General features: G+C 39.4%; 1 pseudogene; it reads right to left on the minus strand.

The window, feature by feature from the left end:
- Window positions 1-5,652: 5,652 nt before the first annotated feature.
- Window positions 5,653-22,327, minus strand: part of LOC121147302 — a 32,779-nt pseudogene continuing 16,104 nt past the window's right edge.

The following is a 22,327-nucleotide window of genomic DNA, read 5'->3' on the forward strand; positions in this document are numbered from 1 at the left end:
GATAGAAGTTCATTCTGTCTCTACTCTTCCCTTTAAATGCTTGAAATGGAATGGGAAAGGCCTCTAGCCACAGCTTCCCAGACTTGTTCCCAACCTAAGCTAGAGAGAAATAGACATTAACTAACCCTTCCTATCCTAGAAGTTATTTTCAACCTTCTCTGCACTTCTGACTAGCTTTTTCCTTTGGGCCTTGACTATAGGACTGCATAATTCTCTTCCTCTGTCACATGATGTGTTTTTCCATCATAAATAATGGATTTATGTGCTGAGTCAATGTTTTTTTGGTATTGTAAATTACTTAGATAATGAGAGCTTTTATGTGTCTTGGAAGGTTTTGTGCATTTTCTGTTACTACTGAGCATGAAAATAATTTTATCTGCTTGTGTTTAACATAACTCTGATCCAACTGGATCACAGTGTTAGTTAAAATATTCAGTTAAATGCATTTTATTTTGAATGAGTCATTTGGAGCACTGATAATTCTGCAAAGTTCCAAATCGAGTCTCCTGACTTTGGGACTTGCATTCCCCAGAATTCTCAGGGGATGAGAATCAACTAGATGAGTTAATGGCCATTTCATTTAACGTAAATCATGCAAAAGCACATTGTAAAGTCATGAAATCATGTCAAATGTATCTTGTAGTAATTCACTGCTTTATATTCAAGACTATTTTGTATAAAACAGGAAAATTCTGATATCAACCTTTTATGATATCTGTCAAAGTGAGAAAATATATATCTGGTTTTTTTAAAAAAAAAAAAAAGGTGTTTCACCAAATGTCTGTTGATTCACATGATTCTGTGGATCTCTCATGCACTTTTAAACTTCAAGAAGACACAAGACACAAATATTTTGAAGGTTATTAAAATACATTAATGCCTATGCTTGATGGTCAGGGGGAATTTCAACTCTGTTAAACTCTCCTAACTTATGAGAAAATTCAATGTACTAACTCTTCTTCAAGGTTTTGGAAAACTAATGCTAAAGCAATGTTCAAGTCCAGGTAGGAAGTAGGTAGTAAATTTCACACATTTATACTTAAAGAATTGCACCTCAACTCTACTTAACCAAACATTTCAAACTATAGGAGTCCCCAGAAATATTTCGTGTTTGATTGCCTTTACTGAGTTTAATTCTTTTAAATTCCATAACTTATATTAAAATGCTCAGGTCTAAAAATTACTTTGAAAATGTTTATACTTGAAAAATCCAGCTTTCAACATTGATGGTTTCTAGCTTGACCAATGAAATTATGCATTGGGAGACATTATACCTGCCTTAGTCTTTGTTTATTTGCTTGTTTGTTTGTTTGTTAAAACATGAACTAAAAATGGTTAACCTACAAGATCCAGGGCTATTCCAGAATTTGCCTCTAAGACAATTTGCCTTCTATGAGTCTGCCTTGCTGTTGTTCCCCAGCAGAACTACTTTTAGCAGCAAGGGTAATTTTTACTGTCACTCTCATAACCAACAGCTTTGCTAAAAACCACAGTGAAACCCATAGGAAGACAAAAATGCCATGCTGCCCAAGCTGCAAGAAGCCCAGCCTCATCTCTTAAGCCTCATACTGGCAGACCACCCCTCAACCCCCAAGCTGCGCGGTGGGTGTGGTCGTGAGCAGCCTAGGGGCAAAGGGTTGGTGGACAGCCTCCAGGACCCAGCCTGTTCCCTGCAGAGTTCTAAAGTGTGCCACCTGCTGCCCTCTCATGGTTGCGTCCGCACACTGCTTGCCCCAGGGACTGGCCTTTTGTGGATGCCTCAAGTGTGCTTGCCAAAAAGGGCTGGAGTCCCACCAGGGCCCACTGACCGCGGAACCCCCTGCCGTGAGGCTCCTGGAGAAGGCTGTGGTCCCCAGGGCCCACAAAGGGCAAGACTTGACCTCACCTCCACTCTAAAGCGTCTCTGTCATCCTCTTTCCACGTCTGTGGACAAGCCATGAGCTCAGCCTCCAGAATAGAGCTGTAAGTAGCAAAGCCCTAGTGGGGCCCCCACGCATGCAGGAAGACCCAAGCACTTGTGCTTGGGGGCCAGATCTGAGCTGCCCCTTGGGAAACTGCTGAATGCTGCAGCTAGTCCAACAGGCTCTCATTCTCACTCTCTCCTTGTCACCCTCCCCTCCGTCTGCTTTCACTCAACACCCCCTTTTTTATTCTTCGGCCTTCCTTTCCATTCCTTTTCCTCCCTCCTTCCAATAAATGCATTTACTGTCTTTTTGTTGTTGTTGTTTTTACAAATTTGTCTTCGAACACCAGACTTACAGAAACAGAGACAAAGAGTGTGCAGACAGAGGGGGAAAAGAGATAAATTCTTCCATTTTCTTGTACACTTGTGAAATGGCTAGGGACTCAGGCTGGGTGAGGTCAATACCTGGTCTGGTTGTTAGCCAAGGGCCTGGTGAGTCTTGGTTCTGGAGGTGCTCTTGGAGGAAGCTTTGATTAGAAGGCAGTCAGCGGGTTCAGTGAGCGACCACAGGTGTTGGGGTTCCAGGACACCTTGGCCATGGTACTTCTTCCCTCTCAGCTTTGGGGAGATCCCCAAAGAAGCATTGTCTGATGTGTTCCCAGACCAGATTTTTGTATGTACTAGCAAGCAAAGAGCCTAGCACAATCTATTGCCCCAATCACTGGTGGTTGCAATTGCTGGATTGGTTCTGTTTTCACCCCGACTTCCACTGGAACCAATGGGTGTGCAGTACAGCCTGATGCTGCCCAGCAAATATTCGGCCCTCACATATACCAGTGGGAGCTGTAGCCTAGTCAGAGCGACCCACAATAACCCCTACCAGGCCCACACCCTACCCTGGTTTGCCAGTATGTGTAGCAAACTAGTCCAGTCTGTCCCACATCCCATTTGGTTCTCGAACATGTCAATGGGTTGAAGCTTAGTTCCATCTAACCAGCTCAATTATCCAACCCTCATTGATATTGCTGAGTCCCTGTCACTCTACCACTCAGCCGCTGTCGTAGTTTTGCTGCCCTCCCTTGGGAGTGGTAACCCTAGAGGGAGGAGCCCACTATTTCCTTCTCAGGTCTCACTCCCAGAATATGCACTCTCCAGGTTGTTCTGTGGTTTGACTTGACAGAATTAGCCCCCGATGCCAGCTTCTGCCAGCTGATGCTGTGGCTAAGCCCAAACAACCCTCACCCATTCTAATTTTGTTTGCACCAGTAGGAATAATCAGCCCAGCCTGGCTTTTCCCTGATCTAGGCCACATGAGGTACACAGGTGTTGTTGCCATGCTTAGTCTGGTCTGCCCCCATCCCAGCTCCGCTCTCCAGTGGGATTAGCTTTCCAGCAAGGGAACCACCCCTTATTCTCCTGCCAGCTAAGTCCCCTCCCTTTCTGGATCTCATGCATGCTGGTTGGGCGCTGCAGTCACACCCAGGACAGGCAACCTCACCTTGGCATTCCATATTGTGCACTGGTTTTTTTTTTTTTTTTTTTTGCGACCGAACCTGGCTTGATCACATTCTGTTCCGCTGTTCAGATTTGCCAGTGAATGATGTGAACTGATTCAGCTTGGTCTGCCCCTGACCCATGCCAAATGTATGCCAGTGGGAAACTTTCCATGGCCTATTCTGGGCTGTTTCCTATCATGCTTCTTGGGCTTACCTGCCGGGTCTGTGTCCTGCCAGAGGAGTTGCCCAGGCTCCTCCATCAGAACCCCTCCCAATGCCAGATTTTGCGCATACCAGGGGGTCCATGAGCCAGCCCTACTCAGTTCACCTCCTGTCCTCACAGGAACAGTGGCTTTTCCTGACTGGCCTTCAACCCAAGCTGGTTCTTACTGTTGGATGTTTCAGGCCAGTCACGGCTTGTCTATACCCATATATGGCTCACACCTGGCTCAGTAGGGGTTGAGACCTTGCCTAGTCCATCCCACATCTACCCTGGTCCCCCTGGACCCCAGATGTTGTTGGAGTCTGGATGGTTTGGTGCATCAAGTCCCTGTTCACACTTGTGCCAAGGGAGACTTCAACCATTTCCTGATCAGAACACAGCCCTCATTCCAGCCCACATGCCCATTGGTGGGAACCTCAACCCAGTTAGGGTGTCCCCTTAGCTCCCCAACCAGGCCTGTTCCCAGCCATAGATCATGTGCATGCCAGTGGTTGCTCTGACTCAGCTTGGCTCAGCCACTCACCTGTCCTGGCCTCTGCCTTAGACACTATGGCTTAGCATCCCTGACTCACACAAACCAGTAGGTGCAAAAGCCTAGCTGAGCATGACCTGTTCTCCATCCTGGTTTCTAGTTTCGCTTGTAGGCTAAGGTTTGCTCAGTCCTGCCCAGTGCATCCCATTCCATTACCAATTCACACACTAGCCAGCTGTTGGAGCTACTTTGCTCAGCTTGTCAGGGGAGTTCCTCCACTTGATCCACTCCCAGACCTAGTTCTCATACATGTCATTCAGTTTTAGGCCAGTGCCCGGTTCAGTCTGGCCTTCCATTTGGCCTTATGTGAGCTGGTGAATGTTGCAGCCTGGCCCACCCCACACCCTACTCAGGACATACATTCGGTTGCTGCTGCCTTGACTAGTCTAGACTGGTGCGGGTTCCTTGACCTGTGTTGATGGCAAGCTCTTTGGTCTTACCTAGCTTACTGCTTCACTACTCTGACTCTTGAGCTAACAGGAGGGGCTAAAATTTCCACAAGTTTGGCCCATCACATCCCCCACATCTACCCTAAGATATGGTTTTTGAGTGCTAGTTAATGTCATGGCTCTGCCTAATATGACCTCTCTGTTGATCCATCATCATGTCAGGTAATAGGATATCCTGCTGGACAAGCACCAACCCTTAGCTTTTGCATGAACTGGTGTTCGGTGCTCAGCATTGTTAAGTGATTACAAGTTCTTCAAAGGAAGAGTTACTGTCATGGGGAATCTTTACGATTGCTTCATGTCCTAGAAGCACAGTGCGTTCAACCTGGAGCTACCTAAGCAGTGATTCATAGAACCAAAACCCCAGAGCTCCTTGCCCAGGTGGAGAGCAGGCAGAACCTAGCACCAAATGGCACTGGCCACCCTGGGACAGCTCCCCACCATGCACATGGTGGCTGACATCTGGGATCCAGGTTGAGATGCCCAGTCTGCCCTGAGACCCACCAGCTGCCGGGAGGCTGCTGGAAGTTTAAACCTGCAGGCCAAATGTTGTGAACCTCCCCAATCCCATCCACCGCTCAATGAGGGCAGGGCAGCAGATGGGTCCCACGCCTGCCCAGTCATGGAGACCTCCCCGCTCGGTCAGTGTACTCACCCTGAAGGCAGCAGCCCCCAGAGCACAGGCAGGCCCGGGGACAGCTCCCCATGTGCACATGGTAGCTGGTGTCTGGGATCTGGGCCTGAGACACCCTGTCCTGAGACCCACTTTAATCAATTATCAAAACTATTTTAGTGTAAATAATTTTTGTGGTATTTCTATGTTAAAATGTTAATGACACAACACTTTCATCTGCTCGTTCATATATATCTCTTATTAGAAAAGGGGGCTGTTTTTAACTTACTTTCATTCTTACTTAGAGCTAAATAATGTGTTCTGCAAAGACTCTGATTAGCATTCAAATGTAATATACGTAGTTTTATTTGTCATTCAAACATTACCTTGTACACATTCACAAGTATTTGACTACTTTTTCTGATAAGGACAAATATGATCCATATAAATTTATTTAGTCAAATACACAGGTATTTCTGATTATGCACACATCAAAACATCGGGTATTTTCTTGTCTCTGATAACCTGAGTTTTCAGAGGGTCTTGTTTTGTATTTTGTTTTTCAGAAGTATAATAGCGTGACTAAGTCGGCATTTAAGTAGAACTGTTTGAAAATTTCTGTAATTAGGCTTGTGTACTCCTCAATGCTTACTTGAAGCTTAAATAGATCAATAAATCAAGAAGGCACACTTCTCATAAAACATGCAGGAAAAAACTGGCCACATCTTGATCTCTAGAGCATGAATTAAACTCAAGTATCATCTATCAGACACTTTCGGTGTGAAAGAACTCTTAATCACTCTTTTTCTTCTTTTCTGTCTTAACAAGCTTTTGATAAACAAACAGAAAGATTTTTATGACAAGATAAGTAGGAATTATTACACAGGCCAGCAGGAACCCAATCACATCCAGAGAGTGGTACTGGTACCACGTGAGGTCATGAGCTGCAACCCGCAGGTGTTTGGCTCCTTTGTGGCGCATGACATGCTCGATCCAGAAGGCTGCTCGATCCAGTGGCTTCATGGGCTGATCGTGGTGAATTCTTGATAACTTCATGACATTCTCTTTATAGCTAAAAAATATCAAGCAGACAACAAATTGAAGGACAAACAAAGGATAGACATCTGGAAATTTCAAGCACTGTAAAAAATGGCACATAACGTGGAAGCAAATTTTAGTTTGCATATCCCGTAAGGGATTAGTTCTAATCCTGGTGGCCCTGCTTCCCATCCAGCTCCCTGCTTGTGGCCTGGGAAAGCAAACGAGGGCAGCACAATGCCCTGGGACCATGCACCCATGTTGGACACCCGGAAGAGGTTCTGGATCAGCACAGCTCTGGCCATTGAGGTCACTAGAAGAGTGAATAAACAAACAGAAGAGCTTCCATTTTGTCTCTCCTTCTCTCTGTATATCTGACTTTCCAATAAAAATAAAATAAATCTTTAAAAAATAAATTTTGAAAAGAATATAGTGGCATCAGTTTAACTGAAGTTATTATAAATGTTGAAAATGTATATATAAATCTATTAGTTATTTTTAAGAGTATTATTAAGTAGAAATTTACAGTTTAATTTTTAGTCAATTTTTACAGTTTTCCCAGAAACAAAAAAATATGAAATAAAAATTTGCTTGTGTGTATAAATAGCACTCTTTCAACAGCTTTGAGAAAATTAAAAAGTTTCAACTGTTTACACATATCACTGACAAGATCATAATATTAGCATTGAAACCTAACACAAAATAAATGTAATATCAGGAAAGAATTGAATGCAGCTTGTAGTTCATTTATGGGAAATAAACCATTTGAGAAATGTCTAATAAATCATACTTACCAATGTCAGATCATATTTATGTTACTTAGCATCACTCTAGGAATCTCTTTACTGTTTACATATAACCCATAAAATGCTGTGTCTCTGAACTGCATGTGAACAATTTCATCTTAAAATATGACATAAGTGCTCAGGCTTTAAGGAACCCACAGTGTGCTGAAAGTAGGTTAGCACTTTCATATGTTGATTGCTTGATTCAGTTGCATTCTTAATGCTTTCTTTTAGTCATTTTTCTTTTATGCTTTTAGTCCTCTTGTGGTCATCTTCAGGGACACATCTCATTCAATTTATACACTGCTTCCCAATCTGTGCACCATCCAGACAACTCTACTAAAACCAATGAGAAATCATGGCAAAACTCAGAAGACGTAACTCACAGTTGCCTTCCAACCTTAAGGAAATGTGTGCTCAACATTTGTTCTTGCTTAGACTCAACTGCCACCCTCTTGGCCTTCATCTGATAACTTCTGGGTAAACGCTTTCTAGTCTTAAGGAAAGTAATACTCACGAAGGATCATGAATGACTGTCCTCAAGGCATTGAGCAAATCTGCACTTGACATGGTTTTCCAGTTCAGTCTCACAGCTGCTCCCTTGGCTGTCATGTGGGCAATGTTATCAGGCTGGTCCGCAAACAAAGGAAGGCCCACCATAGGGACTCCATGGTGGATTGCCTCATAGATGCCATTGGCTCCACCATGAGTTACAAAAGCTCTGGTTTTTGGATGACCTAGGGTTGAAGAATTTTTAATAAAATTATTAAGCATAAATCTTAGAATGAAAAGGGAAATACACAGTATGAGATGATAAAGGGACAGAGCTCACTGGTTGACAAATCACTGACAGACATAAATTTGCATGAAATTGCTTTCAGATCAAGAGAAATTGGCATGTAAGTCCATTGGGAAAAGAAGTGAAGGGGAAATTGCAGAAGTTTGGTAATGCTTGACCAGTGAACACAAATTCACCTCATGGGCATAAAGAAACAATTCTGAATAAAATAAGTATCATACACAAAAATAGAAGCTGAGTGCAAGTTGGAATATTGTCTTTTAGAAATACAATGCATTTGAGGGCCAGCACGGTGGCTCCAAATGCTATTATTCCGTCTTGCAGTACCAGCATCCCAGTGGGCAACAAGTCTAGTCCTGTCTGCTCAACTTCTTAGCCAGCTCTCTGCATATAGCAAGGGAAATCAACTCAGAATCACTCAAGTCCTTGAAAACCTGCGCCAACATGGCAGACCAGGAAGAAGCTCCTCTCTCCTGGTTTCAGGTCAGCTCATCTCTAACCATTTGGGGATTGAACTAGTGTACTAAAAATCCTTCTTTTTCTGTAATCTGCCTTTCAAATATAAATAAATAAACAATTCACTAAGTCTTTAATTTGGGGATTCCACAAAGAAGTTTGTTGCATCTAGCAGTGATGACAACACAAAAATGATAGTCAACACTCATTTTGAAATCTGATCACACATAAATATGCAGGTTCACTCATTAAACAGTTTATTACTCTTCTAATACTTTGGTAACCAATGATGTTAGAGGAAAGCATGGAAACAATGACTGAATTAGGAGACAGGCAACGCAGTGCCTTATTGAGAGTTCTCTGTGGGACATAACTACATTGGAAGATCTTTTGATTCCAGACATAAACAATGCATATGTGTTTAAAAATATTCCATCTGTTAATCTGTTTATGTCTTCTGGGAATGTAATGTAGATATATACACGGCTTATGATTTTCTCCATAATACATAGTCATCGTCATCCTATTGCACCGTTATTATCTGCATTGACTATTACTCATGTTTCCAGCAGTTTTTTTTAAGCAACGTCTTACCAAGAAGATCATTCTGAGGAATCCACTTATAGATCTGAGTGTTGGGCCCTAAACTTTCTGGTTTCTTTCCATCAAATCTCCATAAAACCTGTTAAATAAAGAAAATATCTTACCCATGGTTGAATTTAAAGAGAGCACATCACAAATCTAAAATGATTGGCATATCAACAACTAAATGTTCTCCATAGAAAAGATAAGGAAAGGATTGTGTTAATGGAACACCCTTTCCTGTGCTGATATTTTATATTTGATCAGATGTGAAATCTAATATTTTCCATAGAAAGAGCCTTAATGAGTGAACTGGTGAGTGACAACTTCAGCTATTTAATTCTTATGCAAAAATTGACGCATTAGCAGTGAACTATTTATTTTTAAAATATGTATCTTTTGATGTTAGCATTATCTTTCAAATCTAATACTAAAATTTTTCTTTTAAAAACTAAAATGAGATATGTCCACATTTTCCATAACTTCATTAGGATTTGACATCTTTTAAGTGACGAGAAAGCAATTCCATATGATCAGAAAAGCATGAAAAATAGTTTAGTTGCTCTCAGGAATCATATAAAACTTATTTCATATTGCCAAACAGTGCACACCACTTCTAAGAAAATTTGAAGTTGCATTTTTGAAATCATTTCAATGTATTAGGATTTCTAGAGTTGGAAATATTGAAAAATAAAGTGCAAGCTGTTTCATGAATAGTATGGCAGTTGAACAAAGTACAAAATTCTGATGTTCCTGAAAATCCTCAGCTGAATTTAACTCTCCCAATTAACTATAAGGCATTACAAAACATGATAATCATGCTCTTCTCTACTCAGTCATCATGCCCACTATAAGGTACAGCACTGACCTTGAATTTCAGAGAAGTTTTCCTAAACTAGAATACAAACCACACGTGTTACTTTTCTATATAATCTGTGCATGTTAAAAGTGAACTCAGGGCCTGGAACAGTAGTCTAGTGGCTGGGCTCCTTGCTTAGCATGCACCAGGATCCCATATGGGTGCCAGTTGTAATCCCGACAGCTCCACTTCTCATCCAGCTCCCTGTTTATGGTCTGGAAATGTAATGGAGGATGGCCCAAAGCCTGGGGACCTTACACCCATGTGTGATACATAAAGAAGCTTCTGACTCCTGGCATTGAATCAGCTAAGCTCCAGCCATTGTGGCAACATGGGGAATGAACCAGTGGATGGACGATCTTTCTCTCTTTGCTTCTCTATAAATCTGACTTTCCAATAAAAGCAAATCTTTTTTGTTGTTGTTGTTAAAATAAACTCAGTTTTTCACACTAAACAAAAATGTACAAATACGTGATTAATAGAAGCTTATATTAGATAAAAAGCTCATTCATAAACATACAGTCATATTAGGAATATTAATCCCTACTATATTATACAGAATTGTGAACATCAAGCCTCTTCCCATCCCACCCCTATTAATGTTGGATTCTTTATATTCCTTTCCTCCTGATCAATGCAGAAAAGGTAGTAATAAGACAGGTTAGATGCAAGTCCTCAAGGAGCCATGTTTATACTGAACAAAGTCAAGCTCCAGGTGTCGAACCCCCTCTAATGCTCCTCTTGCGTGCTATGGGGTTGTGATTTAGACCCTGGCAGAATCCGTTCCCATAAGGCAGGATAAACCTTTTCTTTTTCAAAATCCGCATGCCCAAGTGAACAACAACCTGAACTCAGTTTTAATGAGACCCGTTCCTTCTTCCTCTTAATGTAGTTGTGGATAACACACTGAACACAACTATTCATGTTAGGAGAAAAAACCAAATTAGAATTACAAGAGAAATCTAACTGCATGAACAACTTCAGAATTTCTTCAACACCCACTTGTATTCACTCTGCAGAGACAATTTGAAGGTAAAATGTACATTGTTTATAAATTTAAATAATGTCTGATAATATCTTTAATGTATACAGTAGCCTTGTCAGTCCTAGAAGCAAAGGCTCAAAGGACAGGGTCAAATCAATAATTTCTAGATGATGATCACATTAGTTACGTAATATTAAAACAGTTACTCTGCTTGTTAAGTATATTTTTAATCACAAAAGTGATACCAAAGTCAATTAAAATCAAAACCCATCATCAATGTTTTAGCATCTTTGAGGTCTCTTCTTAAACTGACATCTTAGAATGATATCTGAGAAGAAATGGATCTACTATAATCATTTACTTTTCATACAAGATGTTTCTGATATCAACTCTGTCCAGAGTTGAGTACACACTTCAGTACCTCCCACCATGAAGCAGCTTTTCTGACCTTTTGTGGAAGCTGGGCAAGGGCTGATGCGATCACATTGGCCCTCTCTTCTGACATGTTACTGACCATTGAACCCAAAGAAAACACCACAACTCCCTCTTCTCCAGAGCTCTGCACAAAGTCTTCCATGTCCTGTGAAGAAAGAATTAGCTCCATGACAAAATAGCAACAGCACATCACACACTAATGAAAAGCTTGGTACAAATAAATGGAAGAATGTTGAGTGTGATTAGGAATGAGAGAGGAGCACCTGTGGGAAAAACATACAATGCAAAATTTGCCACTTCTCATTTTCTAGTGTACAGGGAATAGTATCAAATGTAATCACATTGTTGTGCTAATCGTGTTGCAAAGTTATTTTCTCCTTATTAAAAACTTAGTATGCAATGTTCCTTCTGTAATGTTTTAAAGAAATCCAATCCTATTGTACATTTCTTACTAATTACATGAAAAAAAATAAGTCTTTGTTTACTCTTTTATTCCACCCATTTCAACAAATTGTTATTTTGGACTAATTTAATGTTATTAAGTATTTGTTCATAAAATAAATGCCTTGGCATAGACATAAATATATTATTTAACTATGCCTTTATATTACTGGATGTTTTGTTTCTTTACAATGTTTACCTTTATAAATACCTGATATATTTAATTTTTTGCAATTTTGCTTTTCTATGAATAGTTTCATATTAGTGCCCTATTTAGCAATGTTATAAGCTATTTTAATGTGTCACTTGTCTCATGCGTTTCTTAAAAAAAGAGTATGTGTAAATTTTATAGTTTGTGGAAGATCAACATGTGGTGTGGAATAAAGATGATATTAACATCGAGTATCAAGATAAAATTTGAGATTATTAACTTGGATTTAAGGCTCATACTGACATCATTACGATTATCATCATTACGTTATTATCTATAGTTCTGGTTTCCTTGTTCTAAATGTCTTAATATTATTTCTCATAAAACTTGATTATGCAAACTAAGAGAACATTCAGCAGTAGAGTTGTTAGGAATCACACTTTCACAAGTATTGACATGACTTTTAGGCCTGTGATAGTTATTGCACATAGTGTAAAAATTTATCATCAAAATAGATACCATGGTGTGATAATTTAAGAAGACATTATGTGACTGCTATTTAGAAAGTGGATAAAATACAGCTTAGCATATCATGCAATACAGATGTAAAGAATTCTTATTTTCTTCATAACTGAGAATTACATGGAAAATGGGATTCAAAGCTAACTTTATTTGGTGTCAGGCTTACTTGAGACCTACTCACAATTTCCCCGTGATCATCTTAAGGATTCATACCTGCATTTTAAGCTTTTTGCCAAGTATTTTTTGTATATATAGTGAATCACCTTTAATAAAAATGAAATCATTTGCAGAAAGTAAAGTAACCTAGTAAGTTGGTTACTGGTATGAGAATGTGCTTCCAACTGAAAATTATTTTCACAAGTTTCCAAAAGCAATTTCACCTGCATTGAGTCACAGTATGAGTGAGGATTCTGGATTTTAAATTTTTATTTGCTTTCTATTAAAGTAAAAGCTTAGAATAAAAAAGAAGAGGAAAAAAAATGTTACACGATGTGGCAGTACACTTGTTTACAAAGAGTGAATGAGGAGAATCATTACATTATATCTACAAAATAAAATTTTCCAAATTGAAGCAACACACAGATCAGATAAGCCAAAAGGAAGGAAAACTGTCTTCAACAAATTAGCACAGATTTAAGGCCAAATACTGGGTAATTCACACATTATTAAAAACCTTTTATTAACGTTTTACTGTAAATGAGTTGTTAATTACAATGGCTTGAGAAACATAAAAGGAAGAGTAGGTAAATTTGCAACTTAATTGCTTACTTCCATGAGCAAAAAGTAACCCAACAGATAAAATACATAATATAAATATGATTTTCTTAAAGAAAAAAGTAGACTTTCACTTATACTGAGTACATTCACTAAAACTAAACATAATTTAGCTACTTAGATGCCAAAGCAGTGAAAGTTATAAACATAATATATAAACATTTATATTTTCAAACATAACAAGTAAACTTTTAACTCCATTTTTCATCAACTTTTGAATCATGTTGTGTGCACCTTAAAATGCAATATGAATTTAACACATATTTAGTTTTTGTATTTCTTCATAAATATGTCATTCTAAATGCTTTAGTAACTGTAAAGTGAAAAGCCTTTCTCAGACACAACAGGTAAGAATGATAAGCTCTTCATTCCAAATGCATTGAGCATTTTCTCTGTATTCATTTTCAGACAGCTATGAGACTGAAACCAAATTCCCCAAGGTGGCATTACTGCTGTGTCCACTCTCAGTATAAAGCAGAAAGAGCAGCTCTGTAGTGAAGCCACCACTGCTACTCTCTTGGCTCTCAGTCCTGTGAATCTCATGTGCAATGAGGTAATGCTATGGTGAGAGCAAGTGAGTTTGGCTGTAAATCTTGTGGGAGCACACAATTACTTTGTTGAGAAATGGCTTTCCTTTTAAGCTAGAATATTACTGAGGAGCTTCTGCATGTATAGTAAAACTCAACACTGGGTTGGATCTTGTTCATCTTATTGCCAAAACATGTATGTTTAATTTTAATTGACTCGGTAGCATTTCTGTTTTCTAAGATTTTTTTTTTTAATATTCCTTTTTATTGGCAAATCAGATTTACTGAGAGGAAACAGAGAGAGGAACCCAAGAGTCAACAAAGGATCTTGTTCCTGGTCTCTCATGTGGATTCTGGGTCCCAAGGCATTGAGCTATCTTTGATTGCTTTCCCAGGCCACAAGCAAGGAGCAAGATGACAAGTAGAGCAGCAGGGACATGAACTGGTGCCCATAAGGGATCCTGGTGCATGCAAGGCAAGGACTTTAGCCACTAGGCACCATACCTGGCCCTATTATGACTTTTAGAATAAAATAAGTTTAATCTGTTAGAAATCCAGGTCCTACTAAAAAAAGGTGTACCTAAATAGTTTGGCACATTTGATGTTACTAATACTACTAAAATAACACCAGAAATATCAGTAAGGTCAACAGTCAACATCAATTCTGAATAGCTACATTACAAACATTATTTTATCTTATTTTATTTTTATCTGACAGAAAAAAATGTAGGATACCACATACTGTTTTGTAACATAAACACATTACATAACGTTCCAATCTGGATAAACATGTCTCCCCTGAAACTTATCATTTCTCTTGCTTTTTTTTGAAAGAAGTATCTTTTTGTACAGATTTATTGCCTGAAGTACCCCACTATCCATAGAGATCTTCTTGCTCTTCTGTAACTATAAGTTAGTACTTGAGCATCATTTTTATCCTCTGTCACATGCCAGAATCTCCCACTTCAGGTAACCCCCAGTCTGCCTTTAACTGGTATGGGATCAGCATTTCCAAATTGTACACATAGGTATCATCATAAGGTATTTGTTTTAATGTGACAGTAGCTTCCACACATACATGTTTCTGAAAATGACAAGATTCCATCCTTCTTTAGTTCTCATGAATGTTCTGTGTATGTGTATCATATTTTCATTGGATGAACACACAGGTTATATCTATTTCTTGGATAACTGAAAAGTGTGCCAGTGCAAATAAGTTCAGACACATGGTAATAATTCCATACTGGTTTCAAAGACATGTTCCTTTTTAGTTTTTGTCCTGTTGTTATTGTTTCTTACATTTCCCACAAAGCACAACAAGAGATAATATCATATCAATGATTATTAAAATTTACTTATCTTTCTACTGTGCCTGAAACCCCTGTCTTTTAAGGATGTATCTGCTTATTTAAAAATCAGAGTTACAGAGAAAGAGGGAAGGATAAATATTTGTCTTCTATTTGCTGGCTCACTTCTGAAATGGTGCAATAGTCAGGCTAGCCTAAGGTGAAAGCAGAAGCTATGGTGTTGAACAGAAACTCAACAGATCTCCCATGTTACTAGCAAGGGATCAAATAGGCCAGCATCCATGGCCTTCTCAGGCCAATGCTGGGTAGATGAGCAGAAAGTGGTGGTGCAGTTGGTCTGGCACAGGGAAGCAATACAGTATTGTACAAAATGTCTTACCTTTAGATAGGACAACACCAGCCCTTGTCCCTGAACCTCTACAACAACCCCCAAAGGATCCCTCTGTCCATAGTCTTGGTTGAATGTAGATGAACCAAGGCTTTGCATCTTGAAGGCTTATTTGATAACTCTGATTAGAATACAAGTGGATATTTCATAACAATAATTTCCTCATTTGGTCTTAACTTTCCCCAGCTCATCTTTACTCAGACTTTCCTTTATCAGGGATTATAACTTCCTTTTTTGCCTTTAAAATATTCAGCCTTTATGTTCAATTTCATTTTCTTATACTGAACTCTATCTTCCTTCTTTTCCTGGCAAGAGGGCCCTTGGGTAGCCCAGAAATTCTCAATGACAGAAAAGTCAGATACTTGTATTGTATAGAAAGAAATATGATTCTAAATGGCAAGCCAGTATATCTCACTTTCCACAACACTGCCTTTCTGTAATTAAATATGCTAAAGATGCAATGCATGGACATTTCCAATGAAATGAACAATAAACACAGTAAAGGAAACAGAAACTTACTTACCTTGGGCAGAGGTTTGGCAGGTTTACAGTGGAGGCCTCCAACAAAATGGACATTTGGCAAGATGGGACGAGGAAATTCCAAGTCCCAATAGCTTCGAATGAGCCACATGTCAGCTTTTGCCACCAGCTCATAGAATGTAACGGGTCTTCCTGCAGAGTGAAAGGAAAAGGAAAGAGAATGGTCATGTAAAGTGTATCATGTCATGCTCTTAGAGCTTTTGAAGTGAAGCAACTGATGTGCAAACGCCTCTGAATCCATAAAACAAATATATTTATTTAGAAAAATTTAATTCATGAGTACAACTTATGCAATCATACACACACTTGAGTGTTGGAGATCTCTTCATCTGCTTGTTCATTTCCAAAGTGGTTAAAACAGACTAGGTGAGGCTACTCTAAAGCCAGGAACTCCATCGGGTTAGTGGAACAGAGACACAAGCCTCAGTCATTCTGGTTCAACAGCCATTAGAACTCTCAGGCACCAACAGCGTCCCTAGGGCCTCTTGTATTATACTTCAAGGCTGGTCTGGTCCTTGCCTTATATTGTTCCACACCTGCTCCTTTGAATATCTGTCCAACAATCCAGACCCTTGGAGCAAGGCCTCCCATATTTGACATGGCCATGAATATATACCACAGTTCCACCTCTCCACTATCTCAACACCCAAAGCTACAAATGATCTTGTCTGCTGAAGAACATGGCATCTGCCATAGAGTCCCTCATCTACACAGCAGCAGTTGTCCACCCTCGGAGAAGTTATTAACCTTTGATAAATTCAACTGGGCTGTGAATTGACACCCCGTTTCCTCTCTGTTCTGTGTCTTTTTACCAAAAGGTTTGCAAATAGATGGTAGAGACTCAATTCCTTGGATAACCTGTACTACTTTCTAGGAACATAGTTTGAAACTTTTTTTTTAAAGAATTATTTTATTTCATTACAAAGTCAGATATACAGAGAGGAGGAGAGACAGAGAGGAAGATCTTCCATCCTTTCCAGGTCCACATTGTGAGACACACTTCTTGCATACAATCTAAAACCATTGTATTTTTTTTTTTAGTTGAACCTAAAAGAGGCTAATTGACCTGTTTTCTCATTCATGCAAGATCAGCTTCAAAGTCATAGCAAAGTTAGATCTCCACATTGCCAATGAAAACCATGACTTACCTAATACTTCACTGTAAAACTGGTCCCATTTCTTCTCATTAAATGTTTGAAACCAAAAGTCAAAATAAAGCATGAACAGCATGTTTTTTACCCTCTCCATGAATGTCATTCTGCCACTTAAATCAGACAGCATCATAGGGACATAGGAAGGAGGCAATGAAAGTCCTCCACCGTACTTTTCCATAGTGTAGCCAGGAGAGAAGCGAACACTGTACACAAAAGGGATTTTAAATAGCTCTGCCAACAATTCACCACATGGACCAAAAGTATCTGCAATAAGGATGTCAAACTTTGATTCCTGTAGTTTTTTCATGAGTTTCTTGTTCAAAACTGCTGCTTTACAGAGAAGTTCACGATCATCAGAATATCCTAGAAAGAGTTTTTGCAATGCTGGAAGATATTCCCAATATGAGTCCTGCAGTGCATTTGTCCACGTATTAACAAGTTGTGTAAAAAACGCTTCTGCATCCTCTTTAGTGGTATCAATAGAAAAAGTTTCAAATTTAATGCCAGTTTGTTTGCTAGGATCAAGGAAAATGGAAGCTGAGTTTCTCAGAACAATCACCTCATGACCTCTCCGGACAAGTTCATCCAAAATTACATTTAAATTCAGCCACAGACTGTACTCCATAGGCCACACCAGCACCTTTCCACAATTCCCAAATCTGAAGCAACAGCTCAGCTGTAGCAGCAGCAGCAGAACTGAAAAGGGTTTCACGAACATTCTGGTGAAGTCAGTGCTTCCTCTCCAACTGCTGTCTTCTGGCTTCCTCTACCCAAGAAATTTAATCCAAGGTTAAATTATAACCTGTGTTTTCAAATTGTCTACCTTTTATGAACCCTAGAGATAAGGACTAGGATAGCCAGTGAAAAAACTCATAAGCAGTTGTGTTTGTACTAGCGAGTCGATTTGCTTCTCTAATTGCCTGTACGTATGAGCTTTGATACATAAATTTTGAAATAGTGCCAAGAACAGTGGAATAAGTGAAAATATTGCATGATACCCAGGTACAAATATAGAAATTCTGAAACTTTTTCACATTTCTTGAACAGTTTGAACAGTGTAGGTCAAGAGATTATTTGTAAAACTTTATAAAATATAATTATGTACTTAAAGTTCTGAATTTACAAACTCAAAGTGTATGCTACAGTCTCACACAGTATGTTTTGTATATGTGCAACTATGTTCTTACAAATACACATATACATGTACAACACCACAACACGTTTCAGGACAGTTAATTACTTTGAAAAAAGTGCTGTGGCAAGCATGTGATGTAGCCATTAAGACATTACATGGCATATATGCATTCTGTGTCATATTACCAGGTGCAAGCATTCCATCAGACAAAAATCAGATACCTGGGATGGAGGCAGTCAAAGTCCTCCTCTACACTTTCCATGGGTAGCCTGTAAGATGAGGATTGGACACGAATGGTATGTTATGGACTCTAGCTTCTTGCCAATACTTAACTTTTGGTGAACTAGATAATGTCTCAGATTGGTGAGTTCTTGTCTATTATGTGGAAGACCTAGATTGATTTTCAAATTCCTAGCCACGACCTGGCCTATTTCTGACTATTTGTGATATTTGGAGAGTAAACAAGGTGATGGAAAAATATTTCTGTGTCTCTACCTTTCAATCAAAATGAAAATAAAATAACAATTCTGAAAGAAGTCCTGTATCTTCTACTTTTGTGCCCCCTACCCTATTCCTCTTTTTGATTGCTCCAGTCCTCAGAAAGTATTACTTCTCATTATGCCTCTACAAAGTCAGTTTTAGTGAGTAGTTCGTGTAAATAGGATACAATGACACTTGGAATAGAGTTAGTGGCATTTATCCTTATGTGACATCCCACAAAAGGAGTCACTAACTTCTCCCATTATGGAAATCTCAGCCTATGAGAGGAGCTGGAGCAGCTGGGTACTTACGTTTCAACTAAAGCAATCTCCTGTATTAGGACACTGAATAGATAGAAAGGATACCCTTCTTGGATGACCAGTCTGGATGTTAAACTGGAGTAGAAACAGGATCATATAAAAAAGAATGGAGCAATTGTACCTTCAGGGTTTACCAGCCACATAATCTAACTTTTAACTATGGGCAGAAGGAGTCTGGTGGTCTAGCAACACCAAAGTACACTGCTCTTTCCCGAACCCTACGTTGCGGGAAAGGGAGTGGGTCATGTTGAACTGCCACAGGGTATCACTGTTTTTATGAAGACTTTGAACGTTTCATTTTTCTATTTGCTGTATGTTAGTAAGAAAATCCCAACATCTATCCAATACTGTGCATTTTAATAATTGTCAACAGTAATTCTTGTTACATTTGGAGATTCTCCTGCTATTACATGAGATATGACAGTGTCCAGATTTTCTTGTCATGTTTCCTTCTGTTCATAAAAATTACACAGACGTAGGCCTTTTCAAGTTTTGAAATTATTCATAATTTTGGCAAGTAATTTAATCATTCATGGTGAAGATATGAAATAGATGACTTGAAAGAGGTTCCAAGGTAATTGCAGTGGTAGTATATGAGTTTATGTTCATGTTTTCTGAAGGATACTTACTCACTGATTATATAATATCAACTTATGGAAATTATTCTTTAAAACAGTGCATCTTTTTTGCCAAGTAATTTTTATTGGAGTCTCTAAATAAGGATTTAAATGGTCTCTGTCAATTAACTCTGTATATTACAGAGAAATGATGGATAAGCAGACCAACTACATGATCAGGCTCTAGACAATTATACCATACATGTCTTTTCCCCCAGTTACAATTTTAAGTGGCTTTTCAGAAACCCTGTCAGCTCTGCCTAGAGCCAGGACCAGCTGATGCCATTAAGACACCAAACAGCAGACTAAACCCCAGTGCTATCTCCTTCCAGCCTGCCTCTGGCCACAAACAACCAAAAAGAGTTTCACTAGCCTTGATGCCACCCTTATCAGAACTGTTTCTTGTCTGTTTGTTTGTTTTTCCTATTTACTTTCTTTATTTGCTATTTTTTTTATTAAATACCTTGCATTATGTGACACAGTTTCATAGGCTCTGGGATTCCCCCAACCCCTCTCTGTGCACTCCCCCATGGTGGATTCCTCCACCTTGTTGAGTGTTACAGATAAAATTCAGTTGAGATTCTTTCATTGCAAGCATATACCAAGCAAAGAGTCCAGCACCACATTGTCCAGATACATTCAATGGTTTCTTGGGGAGACCATCTCTGGTTTGAAGGTAGAACTGGCAGAATATTATCCTGATCAATTAAAAGCCCCAACATAACATCAACAACAATTTACAACATACGGATTTAATTGCCACAGTATTGAGTGACCAATATGTTACAAGATGCAAGTTTCTAACCACATCCTGTGACTAATTCATTGACATTTTGATTTTAGTTTATATACAACCAGCTTCTATACATCTTAAAATGGCTATGGGGTACTATTCAGCTGTCTTGTGTCTATCCTCGTTTTAGTTTTTAGCAGTCTATAGCATTGAGGCATGATTTAACTGAACTTGACAGAGTTTAGGATATTCTAAACTGGCTTATAACTCTAGTGAGTTATATGTCAACAGTTGAGATATAGAACTGTTTTAGGAGGGGTGTGCAGAGAAATCTTCCATTCCCCAGTGAGGAGTATCTAATCTCTGTGTCCTACCTAGTAAGGTATATGTGAATCCACCCTGACCGTTTCCTGTCTGGTTCTAAGCTTTCCTTGTTGTTCTCTATCTATTCTGATTTTGTTTGTTTGGTGGGTTGGTTGGTTTATTTGGGAGGTGGGGGCTCCAGAGCGACCCTGATGGTCATTGCAAGAGAGGATGGGGATCCAAAGTTGGAATTAAGTAAGGACCAGAGAAAGCTCCTCTCCCTAGTCCCAAAGGAAATTTACTGTTCTTCTGTGTCTATGGACTGCTCAGGGCTCCTGGCTGTTGTTCCAATGACGTTGGATCCTGCGAGAAAAGATTTGGGCTTCTTCCATCCCATGTGGTAGGTCCAAAGGGGGTGGTTGACCTCAGAGTTCTTGGCCTCTGAAGGCACTCCAATTCCCCGTGGTCTCCTTGGCAGTTGGAATTAGGCCTTAGTCCCTGTACTGAAAGTCCTTGCTAAGGATCTGTGAGTCTTCAGAGATTGGATACAAGCCTCCTTCTGTCCACCGGCTCCACTCTGGGGTCCCCCCACCTGCTCTGTGCATATGACCTCCAGCTTATCAGGACTGTTTTAAAGGCTGAGTCTGTACAGAAGGTCAACACCTGCCATGACACATCACAAGTACATCTGCTGATCTGCCCTCAACTACCAAAGACATCCTCACACAGGACTCAAGCTACTTTCCAAAAGGACTGCTGATAAGCAACATCTCTCCCCTTTCCCTGCCCTTATTGAGGGACCCTTAGGCTCACCCTCCTTTTCCCAAAATAACTCTATGTACACTGTAATTTGTATTAAGTGTGTTGTTAAGGAATTGTCTTAGTTTTCCCCTGATGCCTGGTACTTCTATTATGTTGAAAAAAGAAAAGGTTCTCATATGTAATGCTACCTGTAAATATTACTGAACCATTAGGGGATGATGCTGCTCTTTATGCCTTGGAATTAATTTCTATGGCTTTGTCTCATCCTAGATGCTTTGTGGTTTCTTATCTTTGGGTCTCACTGAATTTATTGACCTTATTGGATCCCTTACAGCTTCAGCAACTGCCTTGCTCCAGTAATTTCATATAGCTGATCATGTTAATTCTCTTTCTTGTAGTGTTTCTTTGTTTACTTAAAATATTGATAAAAACTTAGAGACCCAAATTAATTCATTAGAGGAAGTGATGATTTATATTGGTGATGAAATTAAACACTTAAAAATTAGATTTAGTGCCACTTGCCTTAATAATTACAAGTGGATTTGTATCACTCCTCTCCCTATGGTTCACACATCTCTTGGAATGATGTTAAGACTCATCTCCAAGGTATACATGGAATAGCACTTCTACTACTTGTAGCATCCAGAAATTACATACTCAAACTTCTGCCATTTCTCACTCTCATCTTCAGGCCCTTTCTAAGGAGGTGTTGCTTCTCAGTTTTTATAATCCCTTTCATCTTTTGTTTCTAATAAGACCTTTTCCTTGTTTTTATTAATTAAGAAATCACACTGTTTTCCTTTTGGTATTGTTTCTTGGCCCAGTTATCTTCTGACAATTGGTCTTCGTAATTCAAGCCACTCACAGAGAACTGAACATGCTTCAACTTAATGATAAAAGAGGGGGAAGTGCTGGGGTCCATGCTGTGCATGTGGAAACACAAATGTGTTAAAACAGCCCCCCTGTTGGCAAGGCCTTGCCAGAAGCCTCCAGCTGCATGGCAAGGCCTGGTGGATGT

The sequence above is a fragment of the Ochotona curzoniae genome, unplaced genomic scaffold (assembly GCF_017591425.1).
Source record: "Ochotona curzoniae isolate NIBS_2020 unplaced genomic scaffold, NIBS_Ocur_1.0 scaffold_4506, whole genome shotgun sequence".
NCBI classification, from domain to species: Eukaryota; Metazoa; Chordata; class Mammalia; order Lagomorpha; family Ochotonidae; genus Ochotona; species Ochotona curzoniae.